Source organism: Bufo bufo, chromosome 2 (genome assembly GCF_905171765.1).
Source record: "Bufo bufo chromosome 2, aBufBuf1.1, whole genome shotgun sequence".
Classification (NCBI taxonomy): Eukaryota; Metazoa; Chordata; class Amphibia; order Anura; family Bufonidae; genus Bufo; species Bufo bufo.
Genome location: NC_053390.1, coordinates 812,363,944 through 812,387,897, shown reverse-complemented (window position 1 = coordinate 812,387,897; position 23,954 = coordinate 812,363,944).

The following is a 23,954-nucleotide window of genomic DNA, read 5'->3' as shown; positions in this document are numbered from 1 at the left end:
AATGACAGCATTTCATAGGCCAGTAGTTTAGAAATGCTGGCATTCAGGGCCAGGGATCGAGGGTGGCTAGGTGGGAATTTACGCTTTCTCTCAAATGTTTGTGAGATGGAGAGCTGAACGCTGCCGTGTGACATGGTTGAGATGCTTGGTGACGCAGGTGGTGGTGTTGGTGGTACATCCCATGTTTGCTGGGCGGCAGGTGCCAACGTTCCTCCAGAGGCGGAGGAAGAGGCCGAGGCGGTGGCAGCAGCAGAAGAGGTAGCAGGGGGAGCCTGAGTGACTTCCTTGTTTTTAAGGTGTTTACTCCACTGCAGTTCATGCTTTGCATGCAGGTGCCTGGTCATGCAGGTTGTGCTAAGGTTCAGAACATTAATGCCTCGCTTCAGGCTCTGATGGCACAGCGTGCAAACCACTCGGGTCTTGTCGTCAGCACATTGTTTGAAGAAGTGCCATGCCAAGGAACTCCTTGAAGCTGCCTTTGGGGTGCTCGGTCCCAGATGGCGGCGGTCAGTAGCAGGCGGAATCTCTTGGCGGCGGGTGTTCTGCTTTTGCCCACTGCTCCCTCTTTTGCTACGCTGTTGGCTCGGTCTCACCACTGCCTCTTCCTCCGAACTGTGAAAGTCAGTGGCACGACCTTCATTCCATGTGGGGTCTAGGACCTCATCGTCCCCTGAATCGTTTTCCACCCAGTCTTGATCCCTGACCTCCTGTTCAGTCTGCACACTGCAGAAAGACGCAGCAGTTGGCACCTGTGTTTCGTCATCATCAGAGACGTGCTGAGGTGGTATTCCCATGTCCTCATCATCAGGAAACATAAGTGGTTGTGCGTTAGTGCATTCTATGTCTTCCACCGCTGGGGAAGGGCTAGGTGGATGCCCTTGGGAAACCCTGCCAGCAGAGTCTTCAAACAGCATAAGAGACTGCTGCATAACTTGAGGCTCAGACAGTTTCCCTGATATGCATGGGGGTGATGTGACAGACTGATGGGCTTGGTTTTCATGCGCCATCTGTGCGCTTTCTGCAGAAGACTGGGTGGGAGATAATGTGAACGTGCTGGATGCACTGTCGGCCACCCAATTGACTAATGCCTGTACCTGCTCAGGCATTGGGCCCCACCAAATATGGCTGTAAATTCTGGTGGCTACTGGGACCTGAGGTAGTTGGTACACTAGGACGTGTGGCTGTGGCAGAACGGCCACGTCCTCTCCCAGCACCAGAGGGTCCACTAACACCACCACGACCATGTCCGCGTCCGCGTCCCTTACTAGATGTTTTCCTCATTGTTACCGTTCACCACAATGAGAAAAATATTATTCGGGCCAATGTATTGAATTCAAATTCAGGCCTTTTTTTACAGACACCTAACACTATCTGGCTATCTATTTAGGTACCGTATTACACTAATACAATCACACCAGTAATGACAGATTTAGCTGAATATAAATTTGAGGCCTATTTTTTAGGCGCTGGGTGACAGGTATACGTTTACGGACAGAATTAGACTTGGATCTGCACTGTAGCGTGTGTGTGAAGTTCTTGAGAATTACCCTATCAGCACCTTGAATCTAATATACCCTTTTAGGGATAGATTTAAAGTAGGCCTGATACAGCAGAAACCACTAATTTTGAGAATTGCTAAATTGGGAATTGTATTTCAACCCAGAACAAAAACTGTGCTTTGACGGACACTAAATAACTTGACCAGCTAAAGCAGTAATGACAGATTTGGATGAATATAAATGTGAGGCCTATTTTTTAGGCGCTGGGTGACAGGCTCAACTTGCCCCTGATGTAGTATATGGCCAAAAAATAACCACACTATTGATGGTTAAATGCACTTGATGACAGCTTGACCCTGATGTAGGATATAGCCAAAAATAACCACACTATTTATGGTTAAATGGACTTGGTGGGAGCTTGTGCTGGCGCACCACAAGCCACAAAATGGCCGCCGATCACCCCAGAAAAAAGTGACTGAAAAACGCTCTGGGCAGCCTAAAAACAGTGAGCAATTAAAGAGCAGCAGTTCAATGATTCACAGCTGTAGATCGATCACTGAATGAAGTCTTTTGGAGGAGTTAATCTGCCTAATCTCGCCCTAACGTCGCAGCTGCAACCTCTCCCTACACTTGTATCAGCAGAGTGACGTGCAGCGCTACGTGACCCAAGCTTATCTAGAGGCTGGGTCACATGCTGCACTGGCCAATCACAGCCATGCCAATAGTAGGCAAGGCTGTGATGGCCTCTTGGGGCAAGTAGTATGACGCTTGTTAATTGGCTGCTTTGCAGCCTTTCAAAAAGCGCCAAGAAAGTGCCGAACACCGAACTCGAACCCGGACTTTTACGAAAATGTTCGGTTTCGGGTCCGTGTCACGGACACCCCAAAATTCGGTACGAACCCGAACTATACAGTTCGGGTTCGCTCATCCCTATTTATAATATTTACTTGCGTGGTAGCTTTTTTAGCGGTATAGGAGTTGTACGGACGATTCCATGTGAGATACTTATGGTATTGATTTTTTGGTGTTTTACTTGTATCAGCGTGTAAAAGAACAGGTTCTGTAGAAATCTATGTGGAATCAGCTGATGACGATGTAAAAGGAGTGCGCTCTTTTACCGTATAGTATAATCTTCGGACTCTGCACGGTTCTTTATACCTGATGCCAACAGTGACCTATAGGGTTAAGCTCATGCAGCCAGCCAGTCGCGCAGGGGCGACACGTGAGGTGCATGGTGGACCGATGAGGGGCCAAATGATATAACACACAGTTTATCAGTTTACTCACAGTTAGCAGAAAGCCTCCCTGGGCTGGCAGCACATTGTTGAGGTGGACAGCACGAAATCCTCCGGGGCACGCTCTGTGTAGGGAAGCATCAGCCAAGATGGTGGTTGAGGTGCCCTTGATGTTAGGGGTGCTTAGGGTGCTTGTTGCGGCTGAGTCCCTTGATTGTTTTTGTTGTGACGCCAGTACCGTTAATGGTGGTACAACCAATAGTGGTAATAATGAGGTAGACAGTGGTAAGATGCAACTCACACCTTTTATTGTTGATGACTTTGGTTGCAGCAGTACAAAAATGCAGTATCTTGATGTTACAGAGTTGATTCTGCAAATCCACTGTTTCTAGGCTTTTCAGGTTTGATTTAGAGCTGTGGGTTAGGTCTACCTTGTTCCGATTGATGTGCTCAGTCCCATTCCTTGTCCTTTCCCTACAAGCTGAACATTTGGACAGGAAAACTCAACTGTCTCTCAGAAGTATGGTGTGGCTGCCAGAAGCTATAAATCCTCCACCATGCAAAGGTGTCTGTGGCCCTCAATAATGGCTCTTATCACCGATGATTCCTTAGGAAGCTTGTTTCTATTCCAGGGAGGCAAACTCTCTCCTACTGGTCAGGGATGTAAGTATATAGTCCGGCCACAGAAGGAAAACGCTCTTCTGCGCCTCACATCTTAGTGTCACAGTCGTTACCTTTGACTGTGACCTTCCGTCCTTGCTCGTTCGGCGCTTCTCGCTGAAGTTTCGTTCCTGTGTTATTTGTGGTTCTTTATGGGTTAACTCCCCTGTGTGCCTATTTGGAGTTAATCCTCTGTCTGCTCCATGGGTGTAGCCTCTCTGCTGCACCCATGGAACCTGTATATAAGGCTGAGGTTTTCTCAGTTCTGGGTCAGCTCTCTTGGTGTGTGTTGTCTTGTCCTGCTCCTGTTTGTACTCACTCTCCCATGCTGCTGACTCATGGGATCCGTGTCTGTCTATCTGCCTGTGCTCTGTGGGTTTCCCTACTTGTTCATTGATGTCCTCTTTCCCGTCCTCTTTTATGTCCTCTTTCCTGTGTTTCTGTTATCTGTTCTGCCAGTTATGTTTTAGTTACCTTGTGTGTATTCATGTCTCTGTTCAGCAAGTCCTTGCTGCACCTTTCTTTGCAGTAGAGTGCAATGCGCAAGGCCATGCAGTTTACTACTGGTGGAGCAAGTCCTTCTCTGCTCATTGTCACTCCTGTTTCCTTGCTATGTATTCCTGCTTGTGTTATTAGTTGCCCTGTTTGTATTTGCCTGTCTGTTATGTTTGCCTATGTGCCGTCGGTACCTTCTGGTACCTGTTGTCCATTCGTTCCTGCTGTCACTGTCTTGTTCACGCTCCGGAGTGGATGCTGGCAACTTCCTGCTGCAAAGCCTAACCCTACCATCTGGGGCCCTAGTGAATACCAGGAGTTGCTTAGTCACGCCCCTCTGGAGTATTACTAGACAGTGGCGCAGTGGGGGTTCTCTCCCACTGTGCTGACGGTACATAGAGCTCATGTTTTGTCTGTGCTGCCTTCCCTGGTTTTTGTTTGTGCAATAAACTTTTGTGTGTCTGTACCTGATTTCCGTTTGTTTATTGCTTGACGACGCGGTGGTCTCTCCTGGGACCTCCAACTCGTGACACTTAGCATCACCTCATAGCGAAGTTGGCTCCACTCACTAATCTGTGTCATGAAGTCTTCACTCTACATTTTCTCCCACTAATCTAATCTGATTTCCTCAGATCTGCTCTAGACTCTGACTACTTTCTCAACTCACTCATCTGATCTCTGGTCTCAACTGACTAACTAGGCCTGACCTAGGTATATATATAACCTAAGTTTTATCCCCATCTAGTGGTGGGATGTATAAATTACACCTAATCTGCCTGGTAACAGGGATTTTGCAGATACATTAGTACAAAGTACCACAATACAACATAATGCAATTGACAAGATAAAAAGTGTTTTTAAGCAGTGCCCACACACACGTAGTGGGACGCTGCACTCACACTTGAGTTATTTGGTCAGTTTTGTCCCCGTAACTGACTAAATAAGTGAAGTGTGAAGTGATTCTAAGAGGGACCCCTGTCATCTGCGTGTCATACAGACGCAAAGTAACTGTTTCACTACCACAGCGGACTACCTATGTAAGTTTCTGCAATGCACAGTGTTCTACACCAATATACAGGCTCTCTGCAGCCGGGAAATAGCTGATTTTTAACGTGATTTGTCACAAATAAATTTGGATGAAATCAAATCTTTTTGGAAAATTGCTGCGAACCGTCTGAATTTAATTTTTGACAAATGTGCTCATCTCGACTCATAGAGCTCATGCAGGAAGTCACGTGTGGTGAGATGGCTTGGTGGGTATATAAGGTTTGTGATAGGCTGTCCGCACACATATTCCTCGGTGATTTATCAGCATTGCGAAAGGGATGATTATTGGATTTCGGGCCAAGAGTGGCAGCATTTCTGAAACTGCGCAGTCTGTGATCTGTTCTTCTGCTGTGATGAAAGTGTATCGTCAGTGGAGAAATGTCACCATTGTGAAAGAGCAACATGAAAACAGCAAAGCATCACTGATGGGAGAGCTAAATGTTGGCTATGAAGTTGCGTAAGGGTGGATTGACGTGCTACAGTGGAGCTGTTCACCATGAACATGAACCAGGGGGCTACCAGACGTGTCTAAAACAACAGTTCAGTGGTCCCTTCTGCGTATGGGGCACCAAAGCCAATAGAGTTTGAAAAGAGTAGCAGTGTTCATGCTCAAACGCTGCTTTATCTAAAGAGTGGACATGAGACCTCTTCTCCCAGCGGTTTGACACAATTTAATAGTTATGCCCTAGAGAGGGGATAACTTGTTGCTACTGAAGTCCCCCTTTAGTATGACCCTTATGATTACAAGCTTCAGAACCTGATGCTATAAAACTACAATTAAAGGTGTCTATATTGTTTTTAGAAATATTATAATTAAAGTTGTAATAATGAATATCATTATCTCAAGTGTTTATTTATTTATTTATTTGTTAAGCTAACCCAGTACATCAAAAGACTCCATTCTGAAAAAGAACTGGACCTGCATATACCTTTTCAATGAGAAAGGAGAATGGTTACTACCTATGTTTATTGCAAACTGGGTAAAACTGGATGGTTCAGAAACTATTTCACAGAGACCTGTCGGAATATTTGATCCTTTATCTCCAGATGAGCTGAATATCACAGGACAGATAACATGGAAACATAATTCGGTAGGTAGGATATGAAATGAATGATAAATGCATACATTTATGTGCTAAAATCAAGTATCATCATATTGAATATCACTGGACATAAGGTATCAGGATGTCCGATCTCCGGAGATGATTGGTTTTGCATGCAGGCGAGACCTACACAAGACCAAATGTGTATGTTTTCCAGTTTACAGAGGTGTTAATGAGGTGAATGTCCCGATGACCTTTCTCCAGCCCAACCAACTTCTCTCTATGTCTGCAGGTCCCTATTAGGGTCTGTTTGTCACACAGTCTTTTTCAGAACCATGGAGTCTATGGGGTTATTCATGACTGTATTTTTTAACAGCCAGTTAATCTGGGAAATCCAAAAATATGACACATCCTATTTTAGGACGTTTTGATTTCCAGATGGACCCGTTGAAATCAATGAAGTGCACCTTCTAATGGCTGTTAGAAATGGGTACACTATGAAAATCACAACCTCAGGCATGCACAGAAACACTTGCTCCCCAGGACCTGGCACTCCCAGCGGGATCATGTGACATCACTGGGAGCGTGGGAAGGAGGGGGCACTATATATACCAGGGCACAATAAGGAACCATTATACATACTGAGAGCAGTGTGGGGCATTATAGCTACAAAAGGCACCGTGCAGTTATTATATATACTAGGGGCACTATTGAGGGGCATTATTTCAATGGGGGCACTATGAGGGCCATTATCTATACTGGAGACACTATAAAGGGGCATTATTTATACTGGGCACACTATGGGGGCACTGGAAATACTGAGGCAATGCAGGGTTTGGGGCTTTAAAAAAACAAGCCAATGAAATTCATCCATGTTAATGACCGATTTTAATTGCTGTTAAATGTAGGTTAGAAACAGACTGCCGGAAAATGAATGCACACACAAGGATGCAAAATGACTATGAAAAACTGACAGTTTATTCGCTTTTGACTGCTTTTGTCATATTGTCATGTGAATGTAGAGTCAAAGGAAAATATAATACTCCAAAGCCTCCACTTGCTATAAAATAATTCACCTTTATATTCCCAAATCATGTATTAGTTACACTTTTTAATATTTCATATTCATACTTTGGAATTTGCCCTTATATTATCTCTAGTGTTTAGCGAATCAAAGCTGACGAAGTGGAATTGTATTTGAAGTTTAAGAGAAATTCGATTTGCACCGAATCCCCTTCACGTGTTACTTTCACTCTGTAAGAAGCCCGGGAACAAGAGATCACCCATAATGCCATGCAGACAGCCAATCATCATCCAGCCAGCTCCTGTGATGTCACAGCTCTATACAATCCTCATCCTGCCCGGTCTCCAACATTTTGTGAACTAAGTGTAGGGAGAGACGTGCCAGGTGCTAGGGACAGTGATTAAGAAAGCCTTTAATTGTGAAATATTGAATAGAGAAAGTGCAGGGACAGTGTAGGAAGATCACAGGGTGACTTTTTACACAGTATAGGGAGAGCCTAGGGAGAGTGAAAGGACTAATTGAACAGTGTCCCCCTTGGTTAATAGATAAGCAATTCTATAACACATTGATTCTCTAATTGAGGTTAAAATGCTGTCTAATACTACTGCTATTGTGGTGACCACATGATGTTATAAATAAGTAATTCTATAACACCTTGAATCACTAATTGGGGTGAAAAATCTGTCTAATACTACTGCTATTGTGGTGTCCACATTGTTTTATACATAAGTAATTCTATAACGCCTTGATTTTGTAATTAGGGTAAAAAAGCTCCCTACTTTTTTAGTTATTTGTAGTGATGAGTGGACCTGTAGTTGTTCAGGCTTAACCAGTTTGGCTGAACTTTGTTTCAAAGTTTGGTTCCGGTCACAAACTTGACCCTGAACAGCGAACTCCATTGAAGTCAATGGAGACCCGAACTTTGGGGCTGAAAAATGGCTGTAAAAAAGTCATATAACGGGCTAGAGGACTCTAAAAGGATCCAAATGGGGTAAGATCAGCACAATTGCCCTGCAAATACATAAAAATAAAAAATTGAACCAGGAGGAGGAGGTTGAAGTGGAGTAGGTAGTTGAGGAGGCTGTAGATGTGGTGGTGTAAGTAGAAGAGGCGGAGGAGGAAGCCAACACAGTTTATTTATTTATTTTTTATTTGTCTGTTAATTTTGTGTGTGACATAGCCAATTTTGGGGTGTGGTCAGTATACTTCTGTAATTGGTGGAAGAGGTAGAGGAGGTGGCCAACATTTTATTTTTAATTTTAATTATTTTTAGTTTTGTTTTGTGGAGTATCAAAACATTGGATACTTTCCCAATGTTTTGGGACTCCACAAACCCCAAAAAAATATTAAAAATTAAAAATAAAATGTTGGCTACCTCCTCCACCTCTTGCACCAATTACAGAAGAATACTGACCACACCCCAAAAATGGCTATAGGTCACACACAGAATTAACAGACAAATCTAAAAAAACTAAAACGGTGTTGGCTTTCTCATCCGCCTCTTCCACCTACATCACCACAAAGAGAATGCATAAAGTGCGCTGGAGTATAACAATGGCTGGGTATGGCCGGTATACTTCTCTACTCTGCCAATCCAAGAAATGTTAATCTTGAGCCAGGAGGTGGAAGTCTGAGTGGAGGAGGAGGTGGACGTGGGGGTGCAGGTGGAAGAGGGGGAGGAGGTAGCCAACTTTTTTATTTTTTTTCTATGGTTTGTGGAGGCCCTAAAACATTGGGAAATGGCAAAGAGAATGCACAAATTGCGCTGGAGTATAACTGGGTGCAGTCGATATAACTCTCTACTCTGTCCAAGGTACGGACAAGTCCTGTGGGATCTATGCTGGTTCATTTTACTGAATGTGAGCTTGCCGCAGGGCAGGCAAGCACCTCCAAGGCGTAAAGGGCAATCTCAAGCTATGTGCCCAATTTGGAGACCCAAAAGTTAAATGGGGCAGACTCATCAGACAGTACGTGCAGACATGCGCACAGATATTGTTCCACCATGTTGCTAAAATGCTGTCTCCTGCAAAGATGTTCCGTATAGGATCGTGGTTCTGGATGTTGTGTCGTGCTAGCAAAGCTTTACCACATTTCAGCCATGCTAACCCTCCCTTCTGAGCTGCTGGCCGTGCCCCAGCTGTGTTGGCGACTTCCTCCTCCTCATCATCCGCCTCATACTTCCACTGAGCCCCCATTGTCAGGTGGGAACACCATCAGTAGCACGTCTAACAGCATACACTTGTACTCGCGCATCTTACGACCACGCTCAAGTAAAGGCGTTATGTTGTCCTTGTAGCGGAGATCCAGTAGGGTGGCCACTAGTGTTGATCGAGCATCAAAGTGCTCGGGTGCTTGGGTGCTCTGGCCAGACACATCAGGATGCTCGGGTACTCTACCGAGCACCCAAGTTTAATGTAAGTCAATGGGAGAACCCGAGCATTAAACCAGGCACCCCCTGCTCTGAAGAGGGAACGGTGCCTGGTTCATAGGAAAAGGTCAGAAATTGATGGAAATACCACCAAAATGGTTTGGGAACAGCATGGGGAGGATGTATCGATGCATCTTGGACTCCCAGGTTGCTGCTGGGAACCATGTTGTCCGAGTAGTACACCACAGATGAAAGTTCTCTTTGTAGCAGGGGTCGAGGTGAACAACCAATAATCCGTTTTGTCTAAAATGCGTATAATGCGCGGGTCACGGGAAAGGAAGCCTAACATGAAGTCAGCCATGTGTGCTAGAATACCAACAGGCAAGACTTCGCTGTCGGCATCAGAAGGTGAGCTGACCCTGTAAAAGATTGTAGGGTGAGGGCCTGCAGGTGAGCTGACCCTGTAAAACATTATATGCGAGGGCCTGCAGGTGAGCTGACCCTGTAAAACATTATATGCGAGGGCCTGCAGGTGAGCTGATCCTGTAAAACATTATATGCGAGGGCCTGCAGGTGAGCTGATCCTGTAAAACATTATATGTGTAAGATGATTCTTTTGCCCAAGGGCCTGTATCTCCTGGCACATGCATGCACACCGGTACAGAAGGGATTCTTTGGTCGCATTCATTCACTGGTAGCTCATTTTATCTGGGGCGAGTCCAGACGGAAGCTATCCCTTAATGTTCTGCAGAGATCTAGGTTAGAGGGGGGAGCTGCCTCACCAAACACGGCAGGTGGCAGTCCGGACACCATTGGGGAACATCACCAGTGACATCCCTCTTCATCGACAAGAGAGTCTGTGTGAGTTACCCTGACCCAAGTACGGCCTGCCTCACGGTATCATCCAGGACATAGTATTTACACGTTTTATCTATCTATTTATCCTGCTTTGATCCATGATGTTATTCATAACAATTATCATTCTTTAACCGACCCCTGATGAACTGTAGTGGGGAAACGCGTCGGGGTTAAAATTAACATCAGTATATGTGCTAAATTCCCAAGGTACAGGGTTGTACAGGGCCAGACAGGGCAGGTACGGGGACAGGGTGATCCCACCATCAGGCATCATCCCTGGGCATAGGGTTAACCTAGGGCGGGTACAGGGAGAGAACCATCCCCAGCACCCATAATAAGTGCCCTCACCTTTCCCCCATATCCCACACCTCTCATTAATGTCATAAGTGCCCTTGGAATTTGCACCACTTACATCTTATTTATTTTTTTGCACCAATTCACGGTGGTAGCTGGGCGATATCCTGTCCTGATATATTAGTTTTTCGGTCACCCAGTTATCATAGGGTGATACTTTTTGCTTTTTAAATTGAACCAATAAAAGCTACATTTTAAAAGGGTCCAATCTCTAGGCTAATATTCACATTCACGGACACTTATACTATTGTTATATATCTAATTTTTCTCCGGGATTTTTTAGAGGGGGGAGCTGCCCTACCTGACTTTTTCCTATATTACCTGGCTGGTCAGTTGAAATTCTTAACTCCTTGGATCTCAGCTTCAGAATTGCCAAACGCGGAATACTATCTTAAGGAATATTTACACTTGTCTTCCCTATAGCCTGTACTAGAAGAGCCACATTCCGTCCCCACACACCTGCTCCCTCTACATAGATTGGCTCATCAGGTATGGAGCGCTGCTAAGATGTAGTCACTCAAAGACCTCCCGGATGATATTCCAATATGGGATAACCCCATGTTTACTCATTTGAGAGAGTTAGAAGGGGTGAATCTGTGGTAATCCCATGGGGTCTTCATCCTGCGAGACTTATATGCTGAGGGCACTCTGCGCTCCTTCTCACAGATGCAGGAGAAATTTGTCCCGGAATCTTTTCTTTAGATATCTGCAGCTGAGACACGCGCTAATGGCTCAATTTGGGGGAAAAGAGCAAAACATTTCAAAATACACTCTAATAGGAGTTCTAAGATCACAGGGTCCGAGGGGTATCATTTATGTGCTTTATACGCATCTGCTCAATAACCGAATGCTACTGAACCCCCTCGCTATAGAGGGGAAGTGGAAAATCTCAATACCTTCTCTGACGGCTGATGACTGGAATGAAGCCTTGATGGTTCCGGTGAAGGTCTGCCCATCAATCAATAACAGGTTGATCCAGCTGTTTATTCTGGTGCTTTGTGCCGGATGCCATCTTTCCCCAGGCCCTGCGCTTTATCCTCATGCAGCCTGCGCCAGGGCCTGGGACGCCGAATGTGACGTCAGTATGTTCGGCCACGCCCCTCACCGTCTGATATCACCACCCGGCAGTCGGAGGGAATCGTCTCATAGAGTCGCTCTGGCCGGCCATACCTCTGTGCATATAACCCACCTGGGCAGCGGTAGCAGGGAGCTTCACCGGAGACCCTCCCAAATGGGTCCCGGGCACAGGCTTTTGACGGAGAGAGGGACAGCCAGACTCTGGATCCAACACCCAGCCTGGATATTGGTAAATAAAATGGAAAATTGAAGTAAAGAATGAAAAAAAGGTTCTGCCAGAAAACCCAGAGGGCCTCCCGGCACCTCTCTGAACTTCCTCTGGCAGGACAGGAAAAACACTGGTGGGGGAGGAAAGGGGAGGGAATTTAAACCTCTCTGTATTTTTCCTGTCCTATCAGAAGAAAGTCAGTCTCAGGATGTGCTGTCATGGAGACGACTGGGGAAATTCGGAATTGTTGACAATCAAATTTTTCCTAAACTTTGGATCAAATTCCCAGTTTGGATGCTTCGATTTGTTTAACACTAATTGTCTCTATTTCCATTGCCTTCCTGCAATGGACAATCATCGTCGTTCTCCTGCTTGATGTATTCTGCTCTGCAGTGGTATTAAAGTCAGGTATTCCCTAGGGGTCTGCTCCGGCCAGTGACACTACTCTAAACTAAAGATGAGCAAAACAGTTTGCAATGAACTGAGTTCATTACGAACTTCCCAAAAATGTATGCAGGTTCACTTTGGACGAATTCAGTAAAACGGTGTGCAACCCCATTTTACTGCACATTGCAGTGAGAAAAAACAACAGAGAGAAAGAAGACGGATGCTCATAGGAACCTGAGAGGAAGGGAGGAGGACATGCCTTGATTGGCTTATAGGCTGACAGCCTGGATGAGCCAAATAGTGGGGTAGCAGGCAGAGAGGCGCCCTTACAGAACAACTAGAATGTCATTGTGTGCTGGGCTGTGAATGAGGGTAGATGGGTGTAACAATCTACATCTTAGGGATAGTATACAGTCATAATCAAGCAGGAAAAGCTTTCAGGGAGTGAGGAGTTAAAGCGATGTACAGTATACCTGTTTAAATACAGTTTAAGTGTTGGTGCAATACTACAAGAGGACATAGTTTTAAATTAGAGGGGCAAAGGTTTAAAAGTAATATCAGAAAGTATTACTTTACTGAGAGAGTAGTGGATGCATGGAATAGCCTTCCTGCAGAAGTGGTAGCTGCAAATACAGTGAAGGAGATTAAGCATGCATGGGATAGGCATACGGCCATCCTTCATATAAGATAGGGCCGGGGGCTATCCATAGTATTCAGTATATTGGGCAGACTAGATGGGCCAAATGATTCTTATCTGCCGACACATTCTATGTTTCTATGTTTCTAAGTGTGCAACTCTTGTTTTACAATTAGTGTTGAGTGAACTTCTGTTTTAAGTTCGGCGTCTAAAGTTCGGCTTCCGGTTAGCGGAGAATCCCGATATGGATTCCGAATTCCGTTGTAGTCTGTGGTAGCGGAATCAATAATCGGCCATTATTGATTCCGCTACCACGGACCACAATGGAATTCGGAATCCATATCGGGATTCTCCGCTAACCGGAAGCCGAACAGTAGACGCCGAACTTAAAACAGAAGTTCGCTCAACACTATTTACAATACAAGTAGCGAAAACAGTGAAAAAGAAATAAAATCTAAAAATTCCTAGAAGACTAGAGGGTGTAATATACCAATTTCAAGGGAAATCCAAGCAATTTTGTTTAGGATAAAATCGATTTGGGTCTGAACCAAACTTAAAAAAATGTGGCTACCCTAAACCAACCCGAATCTCAAAAGGTTAGCTCATCTCTATTAAAGGGGTTGTCTGAGTTATGAAAAAAAAAAATATATATAGCACTGTAAATCTGATGGGCAGCGATATATAACTAAGCTAAACAAGTTTTAGGCAAAAAAAAATCTATATTTCCTCATTTCCCTGGTTCTCTTCTAGCCCTTTGTTTACCTGCAATAACAACAATCTCTGCCCCTCACCTTGCTCACCACAGGGAGTAAAAACAATTGCTGCCTTCAGGGCCGTCTTTAATATTGATTGGACCCTGGGCAAGAATTTACTTGGGCCCCCTGGATCCCGCCCAGGTGTGACGTCTCCTCTCTGTCTCAAAGAAGAAGACCGGCACTTCGCAGATGTAGATCACAATGTAGATTTATTCAGTCACATATTCAAGTGGCATAGTGACGCGTTTCAGCACAAGTGTGCTTTCACCAGACTGCAATGAAACATCTTACACTCCAGCTATTTATACATAAATGAGACACTAAGGAACTGACATCATCAGAGGAGCTCCGCCTCCCTCATTAAATAAAAATTTGCATATCAAATAATCGCAATAAAAAATTTGCATTAGAAAATTCGCCCAAAAAATTTGCATAAAAAAATTCGCAAAAACATATCCACTCTGAACTGGCGAAGATTTTCAGTCAAATAGTCCATTTTGGCAGTGATTAATCACGCTGAAGAAAAAAAGAAATATATTTATCTAATTGCATAAAGCCGAATGCCTTATAGGAAGCAGGACACATTGTACTCACGATTGAGGCCCCTGGGCTCCATTGTCTGAAGACGATGGATCCAGTAAGCCTCTCTTTTCAATAACAATTTATTTCTATCACCCCCTCGACGGGGTAATGATACACCTTCAATGATCTGATACCTCAACTGCGAGATGTTATGTTTTTTATCATGAAAATGAAGGGGTATTGGAAGTAATAAATTCTGTTTGCGGATAGTAGATTTGTGTTTACTTAGTCTGTCCTTCATTCTCATTGAGGTTTCCCCCACATATAATAATCCACATGGACATTTAAGAATGTAAACCACAGATCTACTATCACAGGTGAACGTGCCCCTTATTGGAATATTTTCACCTGAGTGAGGGTGGGAAAAACATGAACCATTTATGACGCTGGAACAATTGACACAATTTAAACAAGGAAAAGTGCCCCGTCTAGGTGTAGATAAAAAACTCTGTCCTCTTTCTATTTTATTACTTCCCACATCTGCCCGGACTATTTTATCCCTAATATTTTCTGCCCGTTTATAGCATATCATGGGTGGCCTCTGGAACTCTCCTATCCGTGGATAGGACTTGGATAATATGTGCCAATGTTGATTAACAATAGTCCTCAGGCGCTGGGACCAGGGATGGTATTTAATCACTAAGGGGATCCTTGTTTCTTTCTTAGTTCTATCCGGTGGTGTAGTCTCAGCTTTATTACGCTGTATTTTCAATAGATCAGGGGGTAGCCTCGCTCTCTAAATTTATTGGTCATATCGTCTAATCTTGTTTGGCACATATCCCTATCACTGACGATCCGTCTAACCCTCTGGTATTGTGAATATGGGATAGATTCCTTGATGGTTGCTGGGTGACTACTTGAAAAGGACAGCAAACTGTTCCTATCAGTTGATTTCACAAATAAATCCGTCTGTATCTTACCTTCTTTGTCCCTAGTCACCCAGGTATCCAAAAAGGAAATTTTATCAGAACTATGGTGTACAGTGAATTTAAGTTCATCCCAGATGGAATTTAAATACGTGGTAAATTCCGTAAGGGATCGGACGTCGCCTCGCCATACGCAAAAAATATCGTCGATGAATCGACGCCAAAATATACAATGTTGATGATATAGAGGGCTAGAGTAAACAAATTGACACTCAAAAGAAGCCATATATGTATTTGCGTATGGCGGCGCGACGTTCGATCCCATCGCGGTCCCACGGCACTGCTGATAAAAAGAATCTTGAAACAAAAAATAATTTTGCTCAAGGACTATTTTCAAAAGTTCCAGAAAAAATTCCTTTTCTGCCTTTTTATATGTGCTTGTGCCTAAGAGACCCGCGACTGCATTGATTCCTTTTTCATGAATAATAGATGTATAAAGACTGCACACGTCTAAGGTGACGAATATGCAGCCTTCATCCACCTGGAGAGAGCTAATTTCAGATAGAAAGTGGCCAGTATCTCGGATATACGATGGTGCTAGTTTAGTTAGAGGGGTTAATACCCTCTCCAAAAAAATAGCTGGATTTGAAAGTATGGAGTCAGTGGACGCCACTATCGGGCGACCTGGTGGATTAATTAGTGACTTATGCACTTTTGGTAGAGTATAAAACACCGGGGTAATCGGATGTTGATTTATAAGAAAGTCCCCCAATTTGGCGTCCACCACTCCATTCTCTTTGGCTTTATCTACCACTCGCTGTAAAATTTCTTTGATATGGTAGACTGGATCACTATTTAGTATTTTATAAGTACTACTATCCTGTAATTGTTGTAAAATTTCACTAACGTTTTTCAATAAAAAGGGCTTATCTTTCAGCCCGACCGGGAACTTTGATACGTTCACCTTGGACACTGACTTACATCGTTTCTTTCGCAATCTGCGTCTAAAAGCTCAATTTGGTGGTAATGAAACTACTGGTGATGTGGAACAGGTGGAGGATAGCTCTGTTACTACTATGTTAACTGTTAAACAGTTTAATTTGAGAGTAAAAAGTAATTATACACCTCCCAGGACATATCATCCAGTTGAGACATTTGTTAAATTGGTGCAAAATGATGTCGATAAATTGTTGCAACAATGTAAACAAGGAAAGTTACATGTACATTATAATTTACCTGTGGAGGAGAAACATGCCCTTGACTCCTTATTAAAGGAGAAATCCTTAATAATAAAACCTGCAGATAAGGGGGGGGGGGGGGGGGGCCATCGTTATCTTAGACAAAGAATATTACGTTAGTGAAATTTTACAACAATTACAGGATAGTAGTACTTATAAAATACTAAATAGTGATCCAGTCTACCATATCAAAGAAATTTTACAGCGAGTGGTAGATAAAGCCAAAGAGAATGGAGTGGTGGACGCCAAATTGGGGGACTTTCTTATAAATCAACATCCGATTACCCCGGTGTTTTATACTCTACCAAAAGTGCATAAGTCACTAATTAATCCACCAGGTCGCCCGATAGTGGCGTCCACTGACTCCATACTTTCAAATCCAGCTATTTTTTTGGAGAGGGTATTAACCCCTCTAACTAAACTAGCACCATCGTATATCCGAGATACTGGCCACTTTCTATCTGAAATTAGCTCTCTCCAGGTGGATGAAGGCTGCATATTCGTCACTTTAGACGTGTGCAGTCTTTATACATCTATTATTCATGAAAAAGGAATCAATGCAGTCGCGGGTCTTTTAGGCACAAGCACATACAAAAAGGCAGAAAAGGAGTTTTTTCTGGAACTTTTGAAAATAGTCCTTGAGCAAAATTATTTTTTGTTTCAAGATTCTTTCTACCAGCAGTGCCGTGGGACCGCGATGGGATCGAACGTCGCGCCGCCATACGCAAATACATATATGGCTTCTTTTGAGTGTCAATTTGTTTACTCTAGCCCTCTATATCATCAACATTGTATATTTTGGCGTCGATTCATCGACGATATTTATGGCGTGTGGCGAGGCGACGTCCGATCCCTTACGGAATTTACCACGTATTTAAATTCCATCTGGGATGAACTTAAATTCACTGTACACCATAGTTCTGATAAAATTTCCTTTTTGGATACCTGGGTGACTAGGGACAAAGAAGGTAAGATACAGACGGATTTATTTGTGAAATCAACTGATAGGAACAGTTTGCTGTCCTTTTCAAGTAGTCACCCAGCAACCATCAAGGAATCTATCCCATATTCACAATACCAGAGGGTTAGACGGATCGTCAGTGATAGGGATATGTGCCAAACAAGATTAGACGATATGACCAATAAATTTAGAGAGCGAGGCTACCCCCTGATCTATTGAAAATACAGCGTAATAAAGCTGAGACTACACCACCGGATAGAACTAAGAAAGAAACAAGGATCCCCTTAGTGATTAAATACCATCCCTGGTCCCAGCGCCTGAGGACTATTGTTAATCAACATTGGCACATATTATCCAAGTCCTATCCACGGATAGGAGAGTTCCAGAGGCCACCCATGATATGATATAAACGGGCAGAAAATATTAGGGATAAAATAGTCCGGGCAGATGTGGGAAGTAATAAAATAGAAAGAGGACAAAGTTTTTGATCTACACCTAGACGGGGCACTTTTCCTTGTTTAAATTGTGTCAATTGTTCCAGCGTCATAAATGGTTCATGTTTTTCCCACCCTCACTCAGGTGAAAATATTCCAATAAGGGGCACGTTCACCTGTGATAGTAGATTTGTGGTTTACATTCTTAAATGTCCATGTGGATTATTATATGTGGGGGAAATCTCGATGAGAATGAAGGACAGACTAAGTAAACACAAATCTACTATCCGCAAACAGAATTTATTACTTCCAATACCCCTTCATTTTCATGATAAAAAACATAACATCTCGCAGTTGAGGTATCAGATCATTGAAGGTGTATCATTACCCCGTCGAGGGGGTGATAGAAATAAATTGTTATTGAAAAGAGAGGCTTACTGGATCCATCGTCTTCAGACAATGGAGCCCAGGGGCCTCAATCGTGAGTACAATGTGTCCTGCTTCCTATAAGGCATTCGGCTTTATGCAATTAGATAAATATATTTCTTTTTTTCTTCAGCGTGATTAATCACTGCCAAAATGGACTATTTGACTGAAAATCTTCGCCAGTTCAGAGTGGATATGTTTTTGCGAATTTTTTTATGCAAATTTTTTTTGCGAATTTTCTAATGCAAATTTTTTATTGCGATTATTTGATATGCAAATTTTTATTTAATGAGGGAGGCGGAGCTCCTCTGATGATGTCAGTTCCTTAGTGTCTCATTTATGTATAAATAGCTGGAGTGTAAGATGTTTCATTGCAGTCTGATGAAAGCACACTTGTGCTGAAACGCGTCACTATGCCACTTGAATATGTGACTGAATAAATCTACATTGTGATCTACATCTGCGAAGTGCCGGTCTTCTTCTTTGAAACGTTTGTCTGGACGCCATTCCACGGACACATGCACCGCGAATTCAAGAAGGTAGTGACGCCCTGTCTTCACTAGAGTCTCCTCTCTCTCATCATCTTCTCCACTCGGTATGGACAACTTCTCTCAGCCGCCTCGTCTCTGCAGAGTGTGACACACAGACATCTTAGCTTCCTCACATTCTATCATTATCCCCCAACTGGAGTTCCCACAGTGTTATCCTGCTGCTTGCTGTGCCCCCCCCCCCCCCCAGGGGTGTAGCTATAGGGGGTGCAGAGGTAGCAGTCGCTACCGGGCCCAGGAGGATGAAGGGGCCCAAAGACCCTTGTGCCGCATAAGAAGACACACAAAGCACTGAGGGAAGGGGGGGCCAAAGCTGAACTCTTGCATCGGGGCCCATGAGCCTTTAGTTACGCCCCTGTCCCCCCCAATACCCCCAAATACTATCCTGAAGAAACATTACTGCCCCCCATAGTAATAGTGCTCCTCATAGTCCCACCAATAATAATTCCCTTCTAGAATGCCCTCATTAGTAACACTGCCCCAACCGTAATAATGCTCCTCAACAATGCCCCCATTATTAGAAGAGCCCTCCCATATTAATAATACCCTCTCAGAGTCCCCAGTAGAAATAAGGCCCCCTATTGTTCCCCCAGTGGTAATAAAGCTCCCTACAGACCCCTCGGTAGTAATAAGGCCCCCATAGTGCGCTTAGTAGAAAACAGGCGGATCTATAAGACCCTCCTATAGAGCCCCCAGTAGTAATAAGACCGCCTATAATGTCCCCTTTATCTGCAGTGCCCCCTGCAGTTATATTCCTCCCTCCACCATACAGTCCCATGTAAATAACATCACCTCCTCCCAAGCCACCTCCAACGCACAATCCCATGTAAACATCACCCCCTAAGGCTACTTTCACACTTGCGTTCGTGCGGCTCTGTCCTGTACTTGTACAGGACGGATCCGCACCGATAATACAAACGAATGCATCCGTTCAGGACCAATTCGTTTGTATTAGATTTGCATTTCTAAGTCCCAATACGGATCCGTCCTGACTTACATTGAAAGTCAATGGGGGACGGATCCGTTTACAATTGCACCATTTTGTGTCAATGCAAAGGGATCCGTCCCCATTTACTTACATTGTAAGTCAGGACGGATCCATTTGGCTCCGCAAGGCCATGCGGACACAAAAACGGTGCTTGCATCATTTTGGGGTCCACCTCCAAAACGGAACGGGGGGCTGTACGGAGCCAAACGATTGCATTCTGAATGGAATCCATTCAGAATGCATTGGGGTTAAACTGATGCATTTGGGGCTGCTTGTGAGAGCCTTGAAACGGATCTCACAAGCGGATCCCCAAACCCAAGTGTGAACGTAGCCTAAACATTAAGTCCCATGTACATAAACATCATTCCCCCCCCCACCATCCACTTTCAACATACAGTCCCATGTAAATAACATCACTCCCTCCCCCAGCCACCTCAAGCACACAGTTCCATGTCAATAACATCCCTCCCTTCAGCCCTAACATACATCCTAGTTAAATAACTACAACTCCCAGCATTGCTCTCCCTCTCCCTTCACTTACCTCTCCAGTCCTCATATACAGACATCAGCATTAGGCTCCTTCTCCTCTTCACTCCGGTCCAATCCTGCACTGGTCACATGATGGTGACATCATCCAGGTCATCCTATCACAGCCTGTTTTGCTGATCACATGACCTGTGATGTCACCACAGGTCCTTCACCTCTTCCCAGTGTATTAGATTCAATTGTATTGCCATTCTGTGTACGGCAATACAGTTGTATCTAGCAGGCAGGCAGGACATTCGGGGCCTGGGACAAAACATCAGGGGCCCAGGCCCCGAATGTTTTAACCTAGCGACGCAGTCACTAGTGAATGGGAGTTGGGAAACGGAGCTCCCTTGGGCCCCCAGGAGCAACTGGGCCTGGGGCAACTGCCCCTTTTGCCCTGCGGCAAAGACAGCCCTGGCTGCCCTTAGTGACACGTCTGCCTGCTGGGAGACTCAGCAGCATACAAAGACAGCCCTGGCTGCCCTGAGTGACATGTCTGCCTGCTGGGAGACTCAGCAGCATGTTGTATTTGTAGGACTACAAGTCCCAGCTGTACAATGACACTGCTGATACACACAGGATGTACCCCTTACCTGTTCCTGTGCAATGCTCTACAGAACTCCTATGTCAGCTCCCGTGCCCAACATGTGTCTCCTCACTGGCCACTGCCTGCAGCTACTTAGTAAAGCCTTCAGCCCTGAGAATGTGCAGCTGAAGGGGTTAATGTTTTTCCTCAATAATCCAAGGAGAGAGCAATAAGCAGCAGTTGGCAGTGCAGGGGAGCATGACCAGCACAGTCCTGTGTGAAGGCACATATCTGGTCTCTCAGGCTTGTGCAGAAACATCATCAGAGCAGGGAGAGAGGCTGACATCACAGGTCATGTGACCTTCAGTGAAATCTGAGAAAGCAGCAACTGGAGATAAAGTAAGTGAATTGTAAAGTCCTTTCATTTCATTAGTTAGGAACATACCAAGAACAAAAAACAACTCAGACAACCACTTTAAATACTATAGTAAAAGCTCTATGAGAGTGCTTTCAGGGCATCACTACTAGAGCTACAGATGCTGTAAAGGACCATCTTTCCTTCGTCAGGGATACTCCATGGCTCTCTAGCTTGTCCTTTATCTACTCCTTCATTAAACCTGATTTAACCTCTTGTGTGCTCTCTTTTCCTACTCCATACATGGTCACAGCAATTATCATTTCTATTCTTCTTGACAGGTTTTCTTTTATTCAAAAACAAACAATTCTACTTCCTAATTCAAACCTATTAGGGCATTTAGGGGATTTAGGCTAAAGATTCACCTCTTTTCTGCTTCACCAGGTCTTGTAAGGAGTTTAAGAAATAAAGGGAACCATGGTTTGATATGGATGCCTTTTACCTTTCTTTCATGTGTGTTTTTACAGGTTATAGTGGAGTTGGCGTGAACTCCAATAATAATTCATTGGGGTCCACTTGAATTAGTTATGTCTGCTAAGAAATCCTTTCCATTAAAGTGACATAAACCTTCATCAAACCCCTACAGTAGGTGCGCATTTTCACTACAGATATGAGCATAACCTTAAAATTTTAATACTGTGAATTTTGGATTCTTTGATGATGGTAGAGTATAATGAGTAGAGATGAGCAAATCAAATCCAACGAAGTGGAATTCGATCCGAATTTCAGGATAAATTCGATTTACCACAAAGCCGAATTTCCTCGTGCTTTGTGGTAGCAAATCGATTTAACCTGAAATAGTGTAAAAAACAAAATAATCATACTTACCTCCTCCAGTTGCTCGTGACGGGCTGGCTGCCCCGACCCGTCATGAGAATATAAAAAAAAAAAATTATGTTAGTTTTACGCTGTATTATTACTCTCAGATGCCACAATGATGTATGAACGCAGCATCTGAGGGGTACAATGATGGGGAGCGGTGCTATCGCAGCTCCTTGTCATTGCACCCGCTATTTACAAAAAAATGCGTTTCATGATGAAGCAATTCGTCATGGAGCCAAGTTTTTACTAGAATTCGGCGAAGCAGCCAAATCAAATTTTTCTAAAACTTTGCTCATCTCTAAAAATGAGCAAAGCATCTATTTATGACTCAAAAATAGTAAATGATGACTTTCTCAGTCTATAGTCTGTAGATCCAGGTCACTTAAAAAAATACATTTATTGCTTATCATAAAACTTTTCAGCATATATTACTTACATTAATACTGTAGATGCCAAAAGGTCGATGTAGTGAACTTTGTCCTCCAGGAACCAGAAAGATTCTCAGGGAAGGACATCACATCTGCTGCTATGACTGCGTCCCATGCTCAGAAGGAGAGTTTACAAATGTTACAGGTAAAATGCTATAATTATAAAATACTGTTAACTGCTAGTTTTTTTTAAAGGGACACTGACAGGCCAAAACAGCATATATAGTTAGATATATCACATTACAGGTCTTATACAGTATTTTAAAAGCATATAAGTATCCCCCCTGTCCACCTTATAAAGAGCGAAATATAAAGTTTTATAACCTGCTTCTTCGGTCAGCAATCTGCCCAAGGGGCGGTGTTTCATGTGAAAATGCACCCAGCCAGCCTTCCCAACTGCCGTTCTTAAGCCCCGCCCAGCTCATCATTATTCACTTCGCTGGGCGGCGGCTATAACTCTCCCCAGTCCCGATCCTGCACCTGCGCAATTCAATCCTCCGGGCATCGTTCATGCCCAATCTTCTGCGCCTGCGCCCCGCCGTGCCATTAGATCGCGCCTGTGTACACACAGCTGCAGCTGCCTCGAATACGCAGGCTGGTGTGTGTACGCAGGCGCGATCTAACTGTATAAGACCTGTAATGTGATATATCTAACTATATATGCTGTTTTGGCCTGTCAGTGTCCCTTTAAATAATAGTCACATCATATACTCCGGCTGTTTTTAGGCTACATTCAGATCTGTGTTTTTCCTTTCTGGTATTGAGATCTGTCTTAGGATCTCAATGCCAGAGGAAAAAGCTTCGGTTTTGTCCCCATTCACTGTCCATGCGGACAAACCTGAACTGAAGCGGAGCCACCACAATGCATTCCGTTCCGTTTGTTTGCTATTTTAGAGATAATACAACCGGATCTGTTCAGAACCTAGTTCTACTGCTTCCTGAGTCCTCTATTGTTCTCCATTTCCTGGTCTTCTAAACACAGAAAATATGGACACTTACTTCTGGTATATCTCAGCTGGTCCATACACCAGAATCTGAAAGATACACCAGCTCGGAACAGGCATAGGTTTAAGGCATTACTTGTGCCAGCTTTATAGAACTTTTATACAGACTATTATCATTTTCCTCATAAACAGCGCCATCTATTGGATACATAGTCTTATGTCCTACAGTCTGCAGACTATTATCATTTTCCTCATGCCCAGCGCCATCTATTGGATACATAGTCTTATGTCCTACAGTCTGCAGACTATTATCATTTTCCTCATGAACAGCGCCATCTATTAGATACATAGTCTTATGTCCTACAGTCTGCAGACTATTATCATTTTCCTCATGAACAGCGCCATCTATTGGATTCACACTATTATGCCTTACATTTTGCAGACTAGCATCATTTTCCTCATACACAGCGCCATCTATTGGATTACGCTTTCTTTCACACTTGCAGCAGATTGATCTGGCAGTTCCGACGACGGAACTGCCTGCCGGATCCGCCGATCTGGGTGACAACTGAAGGCATTTGTGGACGGATCCGGATGCGTT